General features: G+C 37.3%; 1 protein-coding gene and 1 long non-coding RNA gene across 14 annotated transcripts in view; one reads left to right on the top strand and one right to left on the bottom strand.

Annotated features, from left to right (window-relative positions):
• The window catches only part of NPAS3 (neuronal PAS domain protein 3), an 866,046-nt gene that overhangs the window by 274,817 nt on the left and 572,597 nt on the right, over positions 1-18,632 (top strand). The window lies entirely within an intron of this gene.
• Positions 84-5,802, bottom strand: LOC126959385 (uncharacterized). The gene is made up of 2 exons (XR_007727519.1): positions 5,643-5,802; positions 84-443 (listed from the first exon to the last, which is right to left on the bottom strand). It is a non-coding gene; the product is annotated as an uncharacterized LOC126959385 (long non-coding RNA).

Here is an 18,632-nt window from a genome sequence, read left to right as displayed (position 1 = left end):
CCTTTGTAGGGGCAAAAGCGTAATAACTTTTCCTCACCCATCACAAGGGTTATGGCTGAAACTTCCATAACAAAAGACAGGTTATCAAGAAAAAATTTATTTAATCAAAATTTTACATGACATGGGAGCTTTCAGAAATGAAGACCCAGAGACCCAGGGAGAAGTACATATTCTTATGCTTAGGTTCGATGAAGAATGGACAGCTGTGTAGAAATATGACTGGACAAAAAAGGCATGACCTAAAGATGATAACTTGAGGGGAATTCCAACAGGTCCCGTTTGTTCGGATTTTTCTTGGCCTCTCTGTGTAGCATTCCTTCCTCTGGGTACAGGCACGACACCTGTCATGTAAGGGTCTTCGGGGGCAGAGGAGAGGGTCAGATAGTCTTCCTAGATTTGATGGCTTGCTTTGAGGGAGAGAAGTTCTATTGTGCATGATGCACCTTGGGGAAGAAATAGGGGAAGGAGAAAGGAGGGAAAAAGAAGGTCAGAGAGAATATCTTTTTACACCCTTCCAGTCTCCTTCAGTTCAAAGTATTCAGCTTGTCAAAGTGCCGTACTTCACAGTATCACATTCTGAGACCCAACACCTTCTGTTGGATTTTCTTGAACTCCTATTCAGCTTTCACATCCCAGCTCAGATGTCACTCTCTTGTGCAAATCTTTGCTTCCCCAGAGCATTAGTAATTTCTTTCTTTGGGGTGTTGTTACATTTTTCTGTTGGTTTGTTATCAACTTACATTGTAATTTGTTTCTTTACATGCCTGTCTCTGTATTGAGACTATGAGCTTATTGAGGGAATAGCCTGGGTCATCTTATTCCTTTTTATATCTCCAGAACCTTGTACAATACCTGTGAAAGTAAGTATTTAACCGTGTTTTAAGTCGAATTGTGTAGAATACAATTATATCTTGGGATTACTATTAGCAGAGTTATATAGTACTGATAAGAACTATGGGTGAGTTTAAGTCATAAACTAGGAAGATGCAAAAGAAGAGTAAAAAGGAAGAGCAGAAGAAAAATGGAGGGAGAATGATGGGAATAATGTGAAAACAAAGGGAAATTATGCAGGATGTGGAGTAGGCGCTAGAAGCAGGTGTGGCCCACGGGATGAGCTGCTAGTCCCTGCCCTGTGGTTGGCTTCCCCCGTCAACGTAGTTCTCCATGTGGATGTACATGCAGAGGAGGCGCAGGTTAAACTGTAGTCTCAGTTCCAGCACTTTGGGAGGCTGAAGCAGGTGGATCACCTGAGATCAGGAGTTCGAGACCAGCCTGGCCAACATGGTGAAAACCCATCTCTACTAAAAAATACAAAAATTAGGCTGGTGTGGTGGCAGGCGCCTGTAGTCCCAGCTACTCCAGAAGCTGAGGCAGGAGAAATCACTTGAACGTGGGAGGCAGGGGTTGCAGTGAGCCGAGATTGCACCTCTTCGTTCCAGCCTGGACAACAAGAGTGAGACTCCATGTCAAAAGCAAAACAAAACTGTAGTCTCAAGAAAACCATGAGTATTCTGGGTGTGTGAACTCAAGTCCCTTCAACAGATATCTGAGTATCTTCTCTTAGTAAGTCAGTCCTCTAAGTCCTTTGCCTTGGAGATATTTGCAATTCATAGAGAAACGAATGTGCAATAAATAATGGTAGGGCAGCTTTCAAGAAAATTAAACATACCCTGTGATTGGTGCCATAAAGCCCTCTCTAGACCTCAGTTTTCTTTTTGTCAGTGATTCTGGTCTGGATGATTACTTACTGTCTAATCCAAAGTCCCGATTCCTCAGAAAGGATTTAGTGATTATTGTCTTAAATATTTGAGACTAATAGTCTTCCTTGGACTATCAGGTTTCTTGAAGTGGTTTATTAATAATTTCAAAAGCCACATACCCTAACCCTTCATATTTTGCTGATATTTCTATTTTCCTCTTCTTTTACTTAATTCCCCTGTACGTGGAGGCACCATATCTCCCTTCTATGTGTTCAAAAATATATGGCATTGTTTCTTAAAAATTTTTTGTTTTTATTATCAATATTTGAGCATGTGTAATCATTATAAATAAGACAGGAAAATAGCACATAATGAAGTTTTAAAGAAGTTAAATGCAAAATATATGATAAAGATAAAATAAGAACCTAGCGCTTCATGCACTTTTTCTTTGCATTTACTCTCTTGAGAAAACTTTAGGGAACACACTTAGTATTCTATATCACATCCAACTTATTTTAAAAAGTCTACCAGTTCTTGATAATGTAATATTTTAGTCCCGACGTCTTGTGGTTTTGCATTATACTGCACTGTACTCACTTATTTTGGACTTTCAACTTTATGTGCTCTGTTCTTCAGGACTGGCATTCTTCAACGTGTTTTTGTTAGCCCTATCACCTCTTGCAAAGCACAATATATAGTTTCAGTGCTCTGCAGATGATAATATTTCATAAGCATAGCAAAGAAGGAGTCACCTCTGACTGCTTTATATGATTGAAATTGTACTATGGCTTTAATTTTCAGAAACAGCTTTCTAGATACTGTGCATAAGTCTTAGCTCTGCCTTAGTAAACATGTGGTGGCCTCCACCTGTGAAAACTAATGTGTCTTTGAATATTGATTAACTGCAGCTTTTCACTTTCTTTCTGGGTCCATAGTGTGTTAGTAAATGTCAGAACCTCAGCATTCTAAAGGAAGGCCAATAGATGTTTTTGTTGTTGTTGTTGTTAAAAGACCAGATCACCTGGTCCTTTAACAAAGTCAGTTACAGAGTTGGAACTAGAATTTGGGTCTCTGTAATCCTAGTTTAGAACATATTCTTCCATAATAAAGAGACTTTTCTCTCTATGTTCAGCCACTTATGATTGGAATCCCTTTTCCCCATTTACATTATATGTGAACATTTATCCACAAATCTAGCTCATGTTAGACACTGACCCATTTTAGAGCAAATGATAACATTTGCTCTAATGCCCAACTTCAGAAAACACAGGCCATTCAAAAGCATGGGAGTTACGATTCTATGAAAATAATAATTTTAAGAAGGCATTAGGAAACTGGCTGAAACATAGATGGGACCTTTCTGTAGTGTCTTTGCATCACTACAGGAAATTCTCTATAAATCTAAAAGTGTTTCAAAATAAAAGTTTTATTTAAAAAAATCACTAGAGTTCACTCTGATGATAGAAACATTAGAAAAACAAGCCTCTGTCCAAATGGAAACTTGTTCTTTCCCACTTTCCTACCTTTCTAACTGGTCAATATTGAGTCCCCAAACGCTCAACATTCTAAAGTGCTTCATGGCTGATCGTATTAGGAAATGTGATTAACTGACAGTTACAATATCAATCAATGGAAATGGAAGGGAGGAAATTGGTTAGTCTGTTTACATAGTTTGCTTAAAACTTTATAACTGAACTATTGCCATAGAGAGTCATACATAAGTTTTCTTTAAAGTTTGTAAATTATTTCCATTTAAGAGTCATACATGAGCACAGATGCCTGCTCTGGTTAATCTCCTTCTTTTTCTTGCCAAGGTTATGACTAGGATTACATTTTCTATTCTTCCAATCTTGATCAAAGAGTGCCTAAAGAGGAAGGTTAGAAAGCCAAGATAAAAAACTAGTTACAGAGTTCTATGACAGGAGTCAGCCAATGTTTTCTGTAAAGGATCAGACAGTAAATAATTTAGCCGTTGTGGGCCATAAGGTCTCTGCTGCAACTGCTCAGCCCTACTTTTATAGTGCGAAAGTAGCTATCTAGACAAGTTGTAACAGAATGCATTTGGCTGTTTTAATAAAACTTTATTTGTGGACATTAAAATCAAATTATGACGTGTCATGAAATATTCTTATGAGTTTTTTCAACTATTTAAAAAATTAAAATAACAAGGATAATACATTCTTAGCTTGTGGATGGTACAGAAACAGGTGGCAGGCTAGATTAGACCCGCATGCATTCCATAGATGACCAACTCCTGTCGAGACCATTAGAACTGGAGGTGGACTTAGGTACCTATTTTAGAATCCATTATGGTAGAAAGCATACTTTGAGTTATAAAAGGTTGATTCTTGTATTTGTTTAAAACATCGCAGTAACAATGAATGGCTGGTAATATGTTTTTTAAAAAGTCATCTTTGGTGCTAATGTATATACATAAGTCTATTTGTTATGATTGCTGTCATGACTAAATTATGTACCAGCCAGGAATGTGGTGTTGGCATGTTTCAATAGCTAGCCGTAGATGTATATGCATTGCGTATATCACTGAAAAAATTAAGTGAAAAGTCATATTAAATCAGTAGTATCATTTGGCTTATTACTTTTGGCAGTTTTCTCACTTTAATATAGCAAATGATCCAAACTAAGGCTCTTCACATAGTCTTTTTAAATGCATGATCTTAATGAAGAGAAACATGATGAAAACATTGTCTACACAGGACTATTGTTTGGTTATTTTGACCTAGCTAATCAAACAACTGATCAGTTAGGTTAATTAATAGTTTTGATTTATTTTTTCACATAATTTATTAGTTGTCTTCCTGATTCAATTGATGGTTTAAAGTATGTTGTGACTCTAACCATCATTAAAAATCATTAGAAATAAGATGTTTGAGATTTGTATATCTATTGGTATTATCAGCAATACAATGAATAAAATTGGTAAATCTAACCTAGTCTTTTGTGGGTAAAATTTAACATACCTCCAAAACAAATGTCTATATAAAATGAATAAATATGACCAAATTATATAGCATAATATAATTTTCACAACTTATACTCAAGAAACCAAATACAGTCACTAGGAAATAGCTTCTGTGGTCTTCTGCTGTTGCCCGTTGGGAGCAGTCAGTCACCAGGTATTGGCTGAGTGCTCCAAGGTTGAAAGCTACTGTAATAAGTGCTTAGAAGACACTACAATTCAGTGAGTTCATAGTAATAACTTCCTAAAGCACTACAGATACTTAAATTTCAGTAATGTTTTGTAATTAAAGCATATTACTTACGTATAATTTTACAGTTTGGGAAATAAGACTGTTGAATATCAGCACTGATGATGAAAACAGACTGTGTACACAGTTTGGGTTTTATATAAATACTTTAAAATATTGGCTTTCTTCTATAAAAATAGATGAATACTATCCAGATTTTTACAAGAATTTTAGCATAAAAGCAAAATTGCTATTATTTTCCATTTTGAAAAGACGCATGAAGATAGCATTTAAAAATATGTAAAATTCAGTATGTCCTAGAGACATACGAAAGGAAGCAGGAATGTTGATGCAGGTAAGCCTCATTTTGGATGTTCTCAGGGACGTTTGTAAAGTGGTGCAGTGATATTTGCTTAGCTGACACCTGACCTAAAGTGCTTTTCATTATATCTTCTATGGATACTGAGCTCCTGAAGTTGCAGAAAAATCTGTAACAAGTTGTTCAGCCTCTGCTATGTTGTGATTCACATCTGGTAGGCAATCAGACTCAACCTCCTTGTTGTGAGTCAGTGACTGAATTTGTTGCTATATGAACAACTCCAATTGGAAAACTAAAATAATACTTTTACTGAGATTAGAAAAGGGGACTCTTGCAGGGTGTCTCAGTTTGGACTGCCATAACAGAATAGTATAGATAGGTTTGCATAAACAACATTTAAAAAAAAATTCTCACAGTCTAGAGGCTGCAAATCCAAGATCAAGGTACCAGCATGGTAAGGTTCTTTGTGAAGGCTGTCCTCCTGGTTCACATAGCCATTTTCATGTTATATCCGTACAAGATGGAAAGAGAGAGAAAGATGATGTCTCCTGTGTCTCTAATCTCCTTCATGAGGGTTCTGCCCTCTATGACAATTACCTCCCAATGGTTCCACCTCCAAATACCATCACAATGGGGATTTCAACTTTCAACATAAGGATTTTAGGAGGGGACACAAACATTCAGTTCGTAACACAAGGAGTTCTAACAACCTGTAATAAAGGTACAGTTCATATATCCCAGGCTGGAGAATCCAGCAACATGTAGGAATGCAGTGAAAATTAATCATCCCAGTCATTTTAATGTATCTTCAGAATGGCTTATTGGTAGCAAGATTTTCTGATTAGTGGAATTGAACACTCCTGAGTTCAAATCTTTGTGACTGTAAACACATATTTGGCTTAAGTTTTCTTGACTGAAAAAAAATGGCATAGTTGGACCTGTGAACCCAGCTTGTCTATACCTTCTACTGCAGTGAGCTGAGATTGTGTTGGGAGGCTTATTTTAACATAGGAACTTTCAAAGGCATATTAGGATTCCCATTTGTGATTTTTAGTACACATTCTAATTAGGGTTTTTGTTTTTAAGATTATGTTTTTAAAATGATATTAATCAGAAGGAAGAGGTGGCTCAACATGCACAGTTTTTTGGGGGCATTCTAGCATGTAAAAAAGTCTTGTATCATTTGACAGAGTGGAGGATATTTGAAGCATTTCTTAGATGATGGGTGATTTGGGTGTGTTATGGCAGCTTAATGTTACTTTAATGCTTAAAATAATGAGACATATAGAATTTGATTTTGTAAATTGTTTTTTTTTTTTTTTTTTTTTTTTTTTTTTAAATTTATTTATTATTATTATACTTTAAGTTGTAGGGTACATGTGCATAACGTGCAGGTTTGTTACATATGTATACTTGTGCCATGTTGCTGTGCTGCACCCATCAACTCGTCATTTACATCAGGTATAACTCCCAATGCAATCCCTCCCCCCTCCCCCCTCCCCATGATAGGCCCCGGTGTGTGATGTTCCCCTTCCTGAGTCCGAGTGATCTCATTGTTCAGTTCCCACCTATGAGTGAGAACATGCGGTGTTTGGTTTTCTGTTCTTGTGATAGTTTGCTAAGAATGATGGATTCCAGCTGCATCCAAGTCCCTACAAAGGACTCAAACTCATCCTTTTTTATGGCTGCATAGTATTCCATGGTGTATATGTGCCACATTTTCTTAATCCAATCTGTCACTGATGGACATTTGGGTTGATTCCAAGTCTTTGCTATTGTGAATAGTGCTGCAATAAACATACGTGTGCATGTGTCTTTATAGCAGCATAATTTATAATCCTTTGGGTATATACCCAGTAATGGGATGGCTGCGTCATATGGTACATCTAGTTCTAGATCCTTGAGGAATCGCCATACTGTTTTCCATAATGGTTGAACTAGTTTACAATCCCACCAACAGTGTAAAAGTGTTCCTATTTCTCCACATCCTCTCCAGCACCTGTTGTTTCCTGACTTTTTAATGATTGCCATTCTAACTGGTGTGAGATGGTATCTCATTGTGGTTTTGATTTGCATTTCTCTGATGGCCAGTGATGATGAGCATTTTTTCATGTGTCTGTTGGCTGTATGAATGTCTTCTTTTGAGAAATGTCTGTTCATGTCCTTTGCCCACTTTTTGATGGGGTTGTTTGTTTTTTTCTTGTAAATTTGTTTGAGTTCTTTGTAGGTTCTGGATATTAGCCCTTTGTCAGATGAGTAGATTGCAAAAATTTTCTCCCATTCTGTAGGTTGCCTGTTCACTCTGATGGTAGTGTCTTTTGCTGTGCAGAAGCTCTTTAATTTAATGAGATCCCATTTGTCAATTTTGGCTTTTGCTGCCGTTGCTTTTGGTGTTTTAGACATGAAATCTTTGCCCATGCCTATGTCCTGAATGGTACTACCTAGGTTTTCCTCTAGGATTTTTATGGTATTAGGTCTAACATTTAAGTCTCTAATCCATCTTGAATTAATTTTCGTATAAGGAGTAAGGAAAGGATCCAGTTTCAGCTTTCTACTTATGGCTAGCCAATTTTCCCAGCACCATTTATTAAATAGGGAATCCTTTCCCCATTTCTTGTTTCTCTCAGGTTTGTCAAAGATCAAATGGCTGTAGATGTGTGGTATTATTTCTGAGGACTCTGTTCTGTTCCATTGGTCTATATCTCTGTTTTGGTACCAGTACCATGCTGTTTTGGTTACTGTAGCCTTGTAGTATAGTTTGAAGTCAGGTAGCGTGATGCCTCCAGCTTTGTTCTTTTGACTAAGGATTGTCTTGGAGATGCGGGCTCTTTTTTGGTTCCATATGAACTTTAAAGCAGTTTTTTTCCAATTCTGTGAAGAAACTCATTGGTAGCTTGATGGGGATGGCATTGAATCTATAAATTACCTTGGGCAGTATGGCCATTTTCACAATATTGATTCTTCCTATCCATGAGCATGGTATGTTCTTCCATTTGTTTGTGTCCTCTTTGATTTCACTGAGCAGTGGTTTGTAGTTCTCCTTGAAGAGGTCCTTTACATCCCTTGTAAGTTGGATTCCTAGGTATTTTATTCTCTTTGAAGCAATTGTGAATGGAAGTTCATTCCTGATTTGGCTCTCTGTTTGTCTGTTACTGGTGTATAAGAATGCTTGTGATTTTTGCACATTAATTTTGTATCCTGAGACTTTGCTGAAGTTGCTTATCAGCTTAAGGAGATTTTGGGCTGAGACAATGGGGTTTTCTAAATATACAATCATGTCATCTGCAAACAGGGACAATTTGACTTCTTCTTTTCCTAACTGAATACCCTTGATTTCTTTCTCTTGCCTGATTGCCCTAGCCAGAACTTCCAACACTATGTTGAATAGGAGCGGTGAGAGAGGGCATCCCTGTCTTGTGCCAGTTTTCAAAGGGAATTTTTCCAGTTTTTGCCCATTCAGTATGATATTGGCTGTGGGTTTGTCATAAATACCTCTTATTATTTTGAGGTACGTTCCATCAATACCGAATTTCTTGAGCGTTTTTAGCATGAAGGGCTGTTGAATTTTGTCAAAAGCCTTTTCTGCATCAATTGAGATAATCATGTGGTTCTTGTCTTTGGTTCTGTTTATATGCTGGATTATGTTTATTGATTTGCGAATGTTGAACCAGCCTTGCATCCCAGGGATGAAGCCCACTTGATCATGGTGGATAAGCTTTTTGATGTGTTGCTGAATCCGGTTTGCCAGTATTTTATTGAGGATTTTTGCATCGATGTTCATCAGGGATATTGGTCTAAAATTCTCTTTTTTTGTTGTGTCTCTGCCAGGCTTTGGTATCAGGATGATGTTGGCCTCATAAAATGAGTTAGGGAGGATTCCCTCTTTTTCTATTGATTGGAATAGTTTCAGAAGGAATGGTACCAACTCCTCTTTGTACCTCTGGTAGAATTCAGCTGTGAATCCATCTGGTCCTGGACTTTTTTTGGTTGGTAGGCTATTAATTGTTGCCTCAATTTCAGAGCCTGCTATTGGTCTATTCAGGGATTCAACTTCTTCCTGGTTTAGTCTTGGAAGAGTGTAAGTGTCCAGGAAATTATCCATTTCTTCTAGATTTTCCAGTTTATTTGCGTAGAGGTGTTTATAGTATTCTCTGATGGTAGTTTGTATTTCTGTGGGGTCGGTGGTGATATCCCCTTGATCATTTTTAATTGCGTCGATTTGATTCTTCTTCTCTCTTTTCTTCTTTATTAGTCTGGCTAGTGGTCTGTCAATTTTGTTGATCTTTTCAAAAAACCAACTCCTGGATTCATTGATTTTTTGGAGGGTTTTTTGTGTCTCTATCTCCTTCAGTTCTGCTCTGATCTTAGTTATTTCTTGCCTTCTGCTAGCTTTCGAATGTGTTTGCTCTTGCTTCTCTAGTTCTTTTAATTGCGATGTTAGAGTGTCAATTTTACATCTTTCCTGCTTTCTCTTGTGGGCATTTAGTGCTATAAATTTCCCTCTACACACTGCTTTAAATGTGTCCCAGAGATTCTGGTATGTTGTATCTTTGTTCTCATTGGTTTCAAAGAACATCTTTATTTCTGCCTTCATTTCGTTATGTACCCAGTAGTCATTCAGGAGCAGGTTGTTCAGTTTCCATGTAGTTGAGCGGTTTTGAGTGAGTTTCTTAGTCCTGAGTTCTAGTTTGATTGCACTGTGGTCTGAGAGACAGTTTGTTATAATTTCTGTTCTTGTACATTTGCTGAGGAGTGCTTTACTTCCAATTACGTGGTCAATTTTGGAGTAAGTATGATGTGGTGCTGAGAAGAATGTATATTCTGTTGATTTGGGGTGGAGAGTTCTATAGATGTCTATTAGGTCTGCTTGCTGCAGAGATGAGTTCAATTCCTGGATATCCTTGTTAACTTTCTGTCTCGTTGATCTGTCTAATGTTGACAGTGGAGTGTTAAAGTCTCCCATTATTATTGTATGGGAGTCTAAGTCTCTTTGTAAGTCTCTAAGGACTTGCTTTATGAATCTGGGTGCTCCTGTATTGGGTGCATATATATTTAGGATAGTTAGCTCTTCCTGTTGAATTGATCCCTTTACCATTATGTAATGGCCTTCTTTGTCTCTTTTGATCTTTGATGGTTTAAAGTCTGTTTTATCAGAGACTAGTATTGCAACCCCTGCTTTTTTTTGTTCTCCATTTGCTTGGTAAATCTTCCTCCATCCCTTTATTTTGAGCCTATGTATGTCTCTGCGTGTGAGATGGGTCTCCTGAATACAGCAGACTGATGGGTCTTGACTCTTTATCCAGTTTGCCAGTCTGTGTCTTTTAATTGGAGCATTTAGTCCATTTACATTTAAGGTTAATATTGTTATGTGTGAACTTGATCCTGCCATTATGATATTAACTGGTTATTTTGCTCGTTAGTTGATGCAGTTTCTTCCTAGCCTCAATGGTCTTTACATTTTGGCATGTTTTTGCAATGGCTGGTACCGGTTGTTCCTTTCCATGTTGAGTGCTTCCTTCAGGGTCTCTTGTAAGGCAGGCCTAGTGGTGACAAAATCTCTAAGCATTTGCTTATCTGTAAAGGATTTTATTTCTCCTTCACTTATGAAACTTAGTTTGGCTGGATATGAAATTCTGGGTTTAAAATTCTTTTCTTTAAGAATGTTGAATATTGGCCCCCACTCTCTTCTGGCTTGTAGAGTTTCTGCTGAGAGATCTGCTGTTAGTCTGATGGGCTTCCCTTTGTGGGTAACCCGACCTTTCTCTCTGGCTGCCCTTAAGATTTTTTCCTTCATTTCAACTTTGGTGAATCTGGCAATTATGTGTCTTGGAGTTGCTCTTCTCGAGGAGTATCTTTGTGGCGTTCTCTGTATTTCCTGGATTTGAATGTTGGCCTGCCCTACTAGGTTGGGGAAGTTCTCCTGGATGATATCCTGAAGAGTGTTTTCCAACTTGGTTCCATTTTCCCCCTCACTTTCAGGCACCCCAATCAGACGTAGATTTGGTCTTTTTACATAATCCCATACTTCTTGCAGGCTTTGTTCATTTCTTTTTCTTCTTTTTTCTTTTGGTTTCTCTTCTCGCTTCATTTCATTCATTTGATCCTCAATCGCTGATACTCTTTCTTCCAGTTGATCGAGTCGGTTACTGAAGCTTGTGCATTTGTCACGTATTTCTCGTGTCATGGTTTTCATCTCTTTCATTTCGTTTAGGACCTTCTCTGCATTAATTACTCTAGCCATCAATTCTTCCACTTTTTTTTCAAGATTTTTAGTTTCTTTGCGCTGGGTACGTAATTCCTCCTTTAGCTCTGAGAAATTTGATGGACTGAAGCCTTCTTCTCTCATCTCGTCAAAGTCATTCTCCGTCCAGCTTTGATCCGTTGCTGGCGATGAGCTGCGCTCCTTTGCCGGGGGAGATGCGCTCTTATTTTTTGAATTTCCAGCTTTTCTGCCCTGCTTTTTCCCCATCTTTGTGGTTTTATCTGCCTCTGGTCTTTGATGATGGTGATGTACTGATGGGGTTTTGGTGTAGGTGTCCTTCCTGTTTGATAGTTTTCCTTCTAACAGTCAGGACCCTCAGCTGTAGGTCTGTTGGAGATTGCTTGAGGTCCACTCCAGACCCTGTTTGCCTGGGTATCAGCAGCAGAGGCTGCAGAAGATAGAATATTTCTGAACAGCGAGTGTACCTGTCTGATTCTTGCTTTGGAAGCTTCCTCTCAGGGGTGTACTCCTCCCTGTGAGGTGTGGGGTGTCAGACTGCCCCTAGTGGGGGATGTCTCCCAGTTAGGCTACTCAGGGGTCAGGGACCCACTTGAGCAGGGAGTCTGTCCCTTCTCAGATCTCAACCTCCGTGTTGGGAGATCCACTGCTCTCTTCAAAGCTGTCAGACAGAGTCGTTTGCGTCTGTGCAGAGGTGTCTGTGTGTCTTAGTTTACTGTGCCCTGTCCCCAGAGGTGGAGTCTACAGAGACAGGCAGGTTTCCTTGAGCTGCTGTGAGCTCCACCCAGTTCGAGCTTCCCAGCAGCTTTGTTTACCTACTTAAGCCTCAGCAATGGCGGGCGCCCCTCCCCCAGCCTCGCTGCTGCCTTGCCGGTAGATCACAGACTGCTGCGCTAGCAACGAGGGAGGCTCCGTGGGTGTGGGGCCCTCCCGGCCAGGTGTGGGATATGATCTCCTGGTGTGCCTGTTTCCTAAAGCGCAGTATTGGGGTGGGAGTTACCCGATTTCAGGTGTTGTGTGTCTCAGTTCCCCTGGCTAGGAAAAGGGACTCCCTTCCCCCTTGCGCTTCCCAGGTGAGGCAATGCCTCGCCCTGCTTCAGCTCTCGCTGGTCGGGCTGCAGCAGCTGACCAGCTCCGATCGTCCGGCACTCCCCAGTGAGATGAACCCAGTACCTCAGTTGAAAATGCAGAAATCACCGGTCTTCTGTGTCGCTGGCGCTGGGAGTTGGAGACTGGAGCTGCTCCTATTCGGCCATCTTGCTCCGCCCTCCTGTAAATTGTTAATGTAGATATTTCATTGAGTTGCTAGGAAAACAAAAAAAATTCTTAAAATATACTACATCTGAAATGAAAGGCCAATTTGTTGAAACAGTGAAAAAAGCTGACATTTCCCTTCTCAGAATTTTGGCTTAATAGATATAATCTTATAGTAGGTTTTAAGATATCAATTTTTTGTTGTCATCAGGGATCAGAAATGGGTTATTTTCTCCTTTAATTTTACTCACCTATTCATCCTGTAAATATTTGAATATTTATTATATTGCAAGACTCTGTACTAGGCTCTCTGGAGGATGCAAAGTGGGGGAAAAAAGTGAACCATCTTCTCTAGGAGTTTATAATCTGGGAGGGAGTGATTATATTATTATTAATAGTTATTATTATTCTCACCAAATAATAAAGTAGGGTATTGTTCTCACCAAATAATAAAGTAGGGTATTATTCATGTTGAAAGAGGTTAAGCAAAGTACTGTGGGATCCGGGATGATTAATGCAAAATGAGAGAAAGATGGTAGTTCTTGTTACAGTTTTAAATAGGTGAGCATAATGAATATGTATACAGTACTTTCAAAATAAAATATTGTATTATTTTCCAAGAAAATTATTTTTTGAACTTCTACTTTGAAGTATTTGCCACGTCTATATTTTAGATATCCATTGGTGTTGGGGAATTTATTATGCATAAATATGGTTAAAGATATGAATGTGATGACATTTAATGAGAATTGTGGCCCTCTAAGTGTCAGGCAAACTTACGAAGGATTTTCCTCTCAGAAGAGTATTTTAAACAGGATACCCAATGCCATGTAGAACATGGAATACTCATGCATATTTCTGTTATCTGAATATAATAACTAAAGGCATGAATCACATATCATACTTATAAACAAGAGCTTAATCAAACATAATCTTTGTGTCTTCTCTCTGATAACTTTTCTTTTCATAGAGATGGAAAGAGAGAAGTTTGAATGAAGTGCATTTTTAAGTTGTGAAATCTTAATGTATGTAGTTTATAGATTTGTAGAAAATCCCTTATAGAAAGGATCAGACGAGAAGAGTAGCCACTATTCTGGGAGCTGGGAAGTAGAGTGGCCACAGTTTAAGCCTACCACTGAGGCAGTGCTCAGGGTCACATGCCCACCTTCCCGCCAGCTCATATGCATCTCACTAAAGCCTGTATTTGCGAGGGAAGACTAGACGGCGCGAAAGAGCATGTTTTGTACTTTTATTTCATTTAAATTAGCACAAAGGGAGGGAACAATTTTGCTTCACATGTGAAGTCAGTCATTTCTTGGGTTGCTAGCTCAATGTTTTAGCAGAACAGCTGTTCTGTACAATGTGGCTTTCTGCAAGCAATATTTCTACTGCTAGAAAAGTGGCAGTCTGCCAAAGAGAGTGCCCAGACCAACCCCTAAACAAAAAAATCTTTTGTCAACGACTCTAATAATTTGTACAATTCAGGAAAGGGGGGTTGCACAGTCTTTGCAGATGTGCATTTATGATGCTATTTTTAAGCAGAGCAGCATGAAAGAATAGATTCATACGAATTGTAAGTTGATCATTCATTTTAAGCATTTGGCTTCTGCTCCTGCTAAAATTTCATTCTGTGGAAAGAAAACACAGCCAGCCCTGAAACGAGGTAAGGCAGGGTGTGACAAGATGAAATTCTTCATTTTCAGACCTGTGATGCCTGCTGAAAAACAAAAAGCTTTGGGGTCTTTCCCCCCCACTAAAGAGATAAATGCAGTTTGCTGATCCCCTCACGGCAGAAACTTGTTATCCTTCAGCATTTTGAGGAAATAAACTCTTAATAAGCCTGCATTCTTTTACAGCAGTCCATTCTCTGAAAATGAGTTTAAGTGCTGAAGGAAATGCCAGAAGCATTTACACAACCAGCGCCAAACTAATATGTGTTAATTCTCTGTAGTTTAACATCATAGACATCATGCAGTTTTTCTAGTATCAAAACCTGGTCTGGTTTCAGATCTGTCCTCTGTGCTCTGGTTATCCAAAATCTACAGCAACAGACTCTGCTAGCTTTGAACCCATGGATGGAGTTAAGAAAATAAGATGATTTCCATAAATTAAAGATCCTGGGGAAAGAACACTCAAACTTATACTAACAGCAGAGGATAAAATCTGATAGAATCCTCATCTTTTATTTTTATTCAACGGTACACCTAATATTTACATAAGAGAGAATTACATCTACTTTAGATTATTAAAATATGAAATCATATACTCAAAAATGACATAATATTTAATACAGACTTATTCTTTAAGGGTGATCACGGAGCAGAGACGACCATGGAGTATTTTAAGAGAACATAATAAAGTGAACTGTAGAATGTTCACTGCCTTGATCAAAGGCTTTCTGTAATTCTGAGTTGAGACTTTTGTTATTCTTATTTTTCTTTTAAAATATCCATTCTTTTCATATTCTGCATAGGTGCGAAAAATGCTCAATTAAATGGACTGCATGTTGTATTAAACCAGGGGTATTTTTGCTCCAGTCAGAATGCAAACCACTTATGTTCATTCTATCTGTCCCCTGAAACTGTAACATTTTATGTATACTAATGAAAAACACGAACTGTGATTATGGGAAGTTGCTAAAATTGTGTTATTTCACTCTACCAATGCAGATATACTTTCAAAAATAGTCATTCAGGTGACCTGCTAGATCATACTTCATTGTTACTCAAGTGTTCTTCAAATATTCCTTCAGTTTAATGAGGATTTACACTGCAAATTATAATTCTGTTTACTTGTGCAAGCTTGCCAGTACAGAGTTACTACACTTTGTGAAATGACAAATCCTGGACAATTGTTTATATAAATTGTTTATAAAATATTTTATAAGTTCATAAAAATCAGTTTTTATATATCAGAGAAATTCTCTATATAAAGGATTTCTGTAGAAATTTGTATTTTGTAAAATCAGTTATTTTGCTAAAGCCATTGATGACTCCCCTCAGATATATATTTTATGTTCATATTTTTAACGTTTAATTTTCTTAAAGTAATGGAATGAAAAATCTATAAACAATACATTCAGGTTGTTGATTTGTATTTAATAGCTATATATTCCAGGAAAATATTGGAGACACAAAATTATTCATATTATATTCCTGTGACTTTGCTTGAGCCAGGTATCACTTTTTGGTTTAGAGCATACACTTCTTTAACATTCTAGTATGGAGATCTGTGATCATTCTTTACATTACACATTACCATTTCTAAAAATCATAGAATTCACATGCTGCTCTTTATAGCAATTTTAATATTAATTGGGTGGAAAAACATGCAAAGATACTACACATCATCACATTTCATTTCTTATAAAACCTCATGAGATGAGCATCATTTTTCCTTTTCGTATGTAGAACTCTTTTTAAATTATTCCTGTTCTTTATGTGCAAAAGATATCTAAGTAAAGGGGAAAAGAGGGGGGTGGGGGTGTTCAAAGACTCTTTAAGTAAACTTAGATGCTTTGTATATTGACCAGTTTTTCTGAATGAAATGCATTCACTTTGGCCCTTGACATAGGCAAATGGTTCAAGAAGCTCAAATCCATTCATACTAGCCTCTATGCAAAAAGCAAGAGAAACTCAAAAATCATTTTCTATAAATGCTTCTCTATCACAATTCATGTGGATAGTCCTATAGAGAGAATTGATATGTATTTAATAATAATACCATGTAGTCTTATCAACCGTTAGGTAATGATTACATTTCAGCACATTCAGCCAGAACCCCCAAAAATAGATTGAGTGACGGTAGCAAGAAGACAGTTGCTTAGATTGTCATCCAGCTGATGTCAGTATTATTGTTTTTGTTAGCTTATGAGTAAACTTCACAAGAAGAAAACATTCAGATCCAGTCCACAAACTTCTCTCTAGAATGTAACCAAGTTGCTGGGCCAGCGTGGACTCAGATTAAGAGTGTGCGTGCTTTGGAGGGATTCATCCCCACAACAGAGCTTGTTTTCTTTGTTTAACAAGTACCTAAACTACACTTGCACACTTAATCACTCATTCATAGTTGTTTATATGTTGAAATCGTATTATGAGATCATACTTTCTGAATACACTCAATCTGTTTTTCATAAGTTGACATTCTACTATGGAATAGTGAGATGCATTGCCCAGTGTAAACTAGTGTCAGGTTTATAATCTCCCAATATCTTTAGTTCTTTGCTGAATTCATTTCCTTCTTCTGCATTGCCCTCTTTTTTGAATTATGTTTATGGCAAGCCTCACCCTTCTGTGATTAATGGGTGTTAAAACAGTGAAATCTGAATTCTCAGATTTTGTTCTACAATCACTTCCCTTAGCTTTCTTCTACTTCTATAATACTATTCTTTTCCTCTTCTCTATTTGTTCCCTATTTAAATGAGTCCTATAAGGTACACATTTCATGGTCTTGTTCAAAGAATTGCAGAGCAAAATTGTCGAACAGTAGTAACATTTTAAATAATGATTAAGCAATGCACAGAAGAGCAGCCAGTCCAAAGCAGATATTTAAGTACAGTTTTCTCAGAGACGTTAAAATTTCACTTCAGTTTCTAGGGCGTGTAGTGCTGGATGGTGGATTTGGGGGCTGAAGAAAACTGCCCATTGCATTGTATGCCACTTATACCCCATATGTATAACAAACCTTATATCCAAATCAATTGTCTGCTATGGATCTCTGTGCTGATGTTAGTCATCTGATTTGCAGAGAACTAGAACTAATAACCTTTTCAAATGTTATCAAATGATGACAAATCAAATTACTTAAATGATGATTGATCAAGTATTTGATATTTTAATTTTGAATGAATCTACCTCAAGGACTTGATATTTCCCTTAGTTTGAGTAAAGACCACAAATGCTAAACAGTCACATAGTTCATAGATTTCACAAACAATGAACCCAGAATGCTATAAATTAACTTTATTTACTGACTTTAAAATAAATGAATGGCCTTTAGCATAGCTATAGACATAGCAAACTAAGTGGAAATAGAGGGAAAAGCACCTGATTGGAAGTGCTTTTAAGTATGTTATAGGTTTGTTTTGGTTGCAAATGAATCTGACTAGATTTCTCAGTAGCAAAGGAGACAGAAACTCTTACATGTAGGTCATCCTGCATTTTAGGTTGCTAATGATTTCATTTTAATGTCACCGTTTAGTTACATACTGATCATTTATACTGACAACAAGGAAAAAAAGAAAACAAGGAACCTGTCATCAATCATTCATTTAATCAAGTAGCAAAAGTAGATAAATAAACATACTGAGTTAATTATTCTTCTGTATGTAATGATTGACAATAAAGCTAATTTATGCTTATTTTAACCCTTTAATATTTAGTGCTGTTAGGATTAATGGGAATTAGCAGTTGTAGAAGGACTTGCAGGTGACCTTCTTGTTCCTAAATTACCTTAAGGGAACTCAGTATTCATACTTGAGGTGTTTATTCATTTGAAATCTATCCTGATAAAGAGTTGTAGTTATTTGCATTTAAGCATATTAACTCTATGCTATCAAATATAATGAAAAACAATTACACTATGTTGGTCTGCCTCCTTTGTATTAGTCCTATTCAGACTCTCTAATGAAGACTTTTTCTTTGAAATGTGCATTCTTAATATGTAAAATAATTTGTAACCATATACAACTATGCTGTCAATTCAAATGTTTATTAGATAAAGCATGAGTGGAAAAGAAGTCTTAGTGACAGTAAAACACTAAAATACCTGTTAAAAGGGTCCTTGAAAGTTATGAAAACCTATTTTTTGGTTTGCTAGCATTTTTTTCTCCAGTTTTTCCACAAAGATTTTGTCCGGTGGCAATTCCCTTTAAAAAATAATGTTACTTTTTTTTAGACTTTCCATAAACAAGATATTCTTCAGGTAAGTGT

This window comes from Macaca thibetana, chromosome 7 (genome assembly GCF_024542745.1).
Source record: "Macaca thibetana thibetana isolate TM-01 chromosome 7, ASM2454274v1, whole genome shotgun sequence".
Taxonomy (NCBI): Eukaryota; Metazoa; Chordata; class Mammalia; order Primates; family Cercopithecidae; genus Macaca; species Macaca thibetana.
The sequence above is the reverse complement of the archived record's forward strand: the minus strand, read 5'-3'. Positions and strand labels throughout refer to the sequence as shown.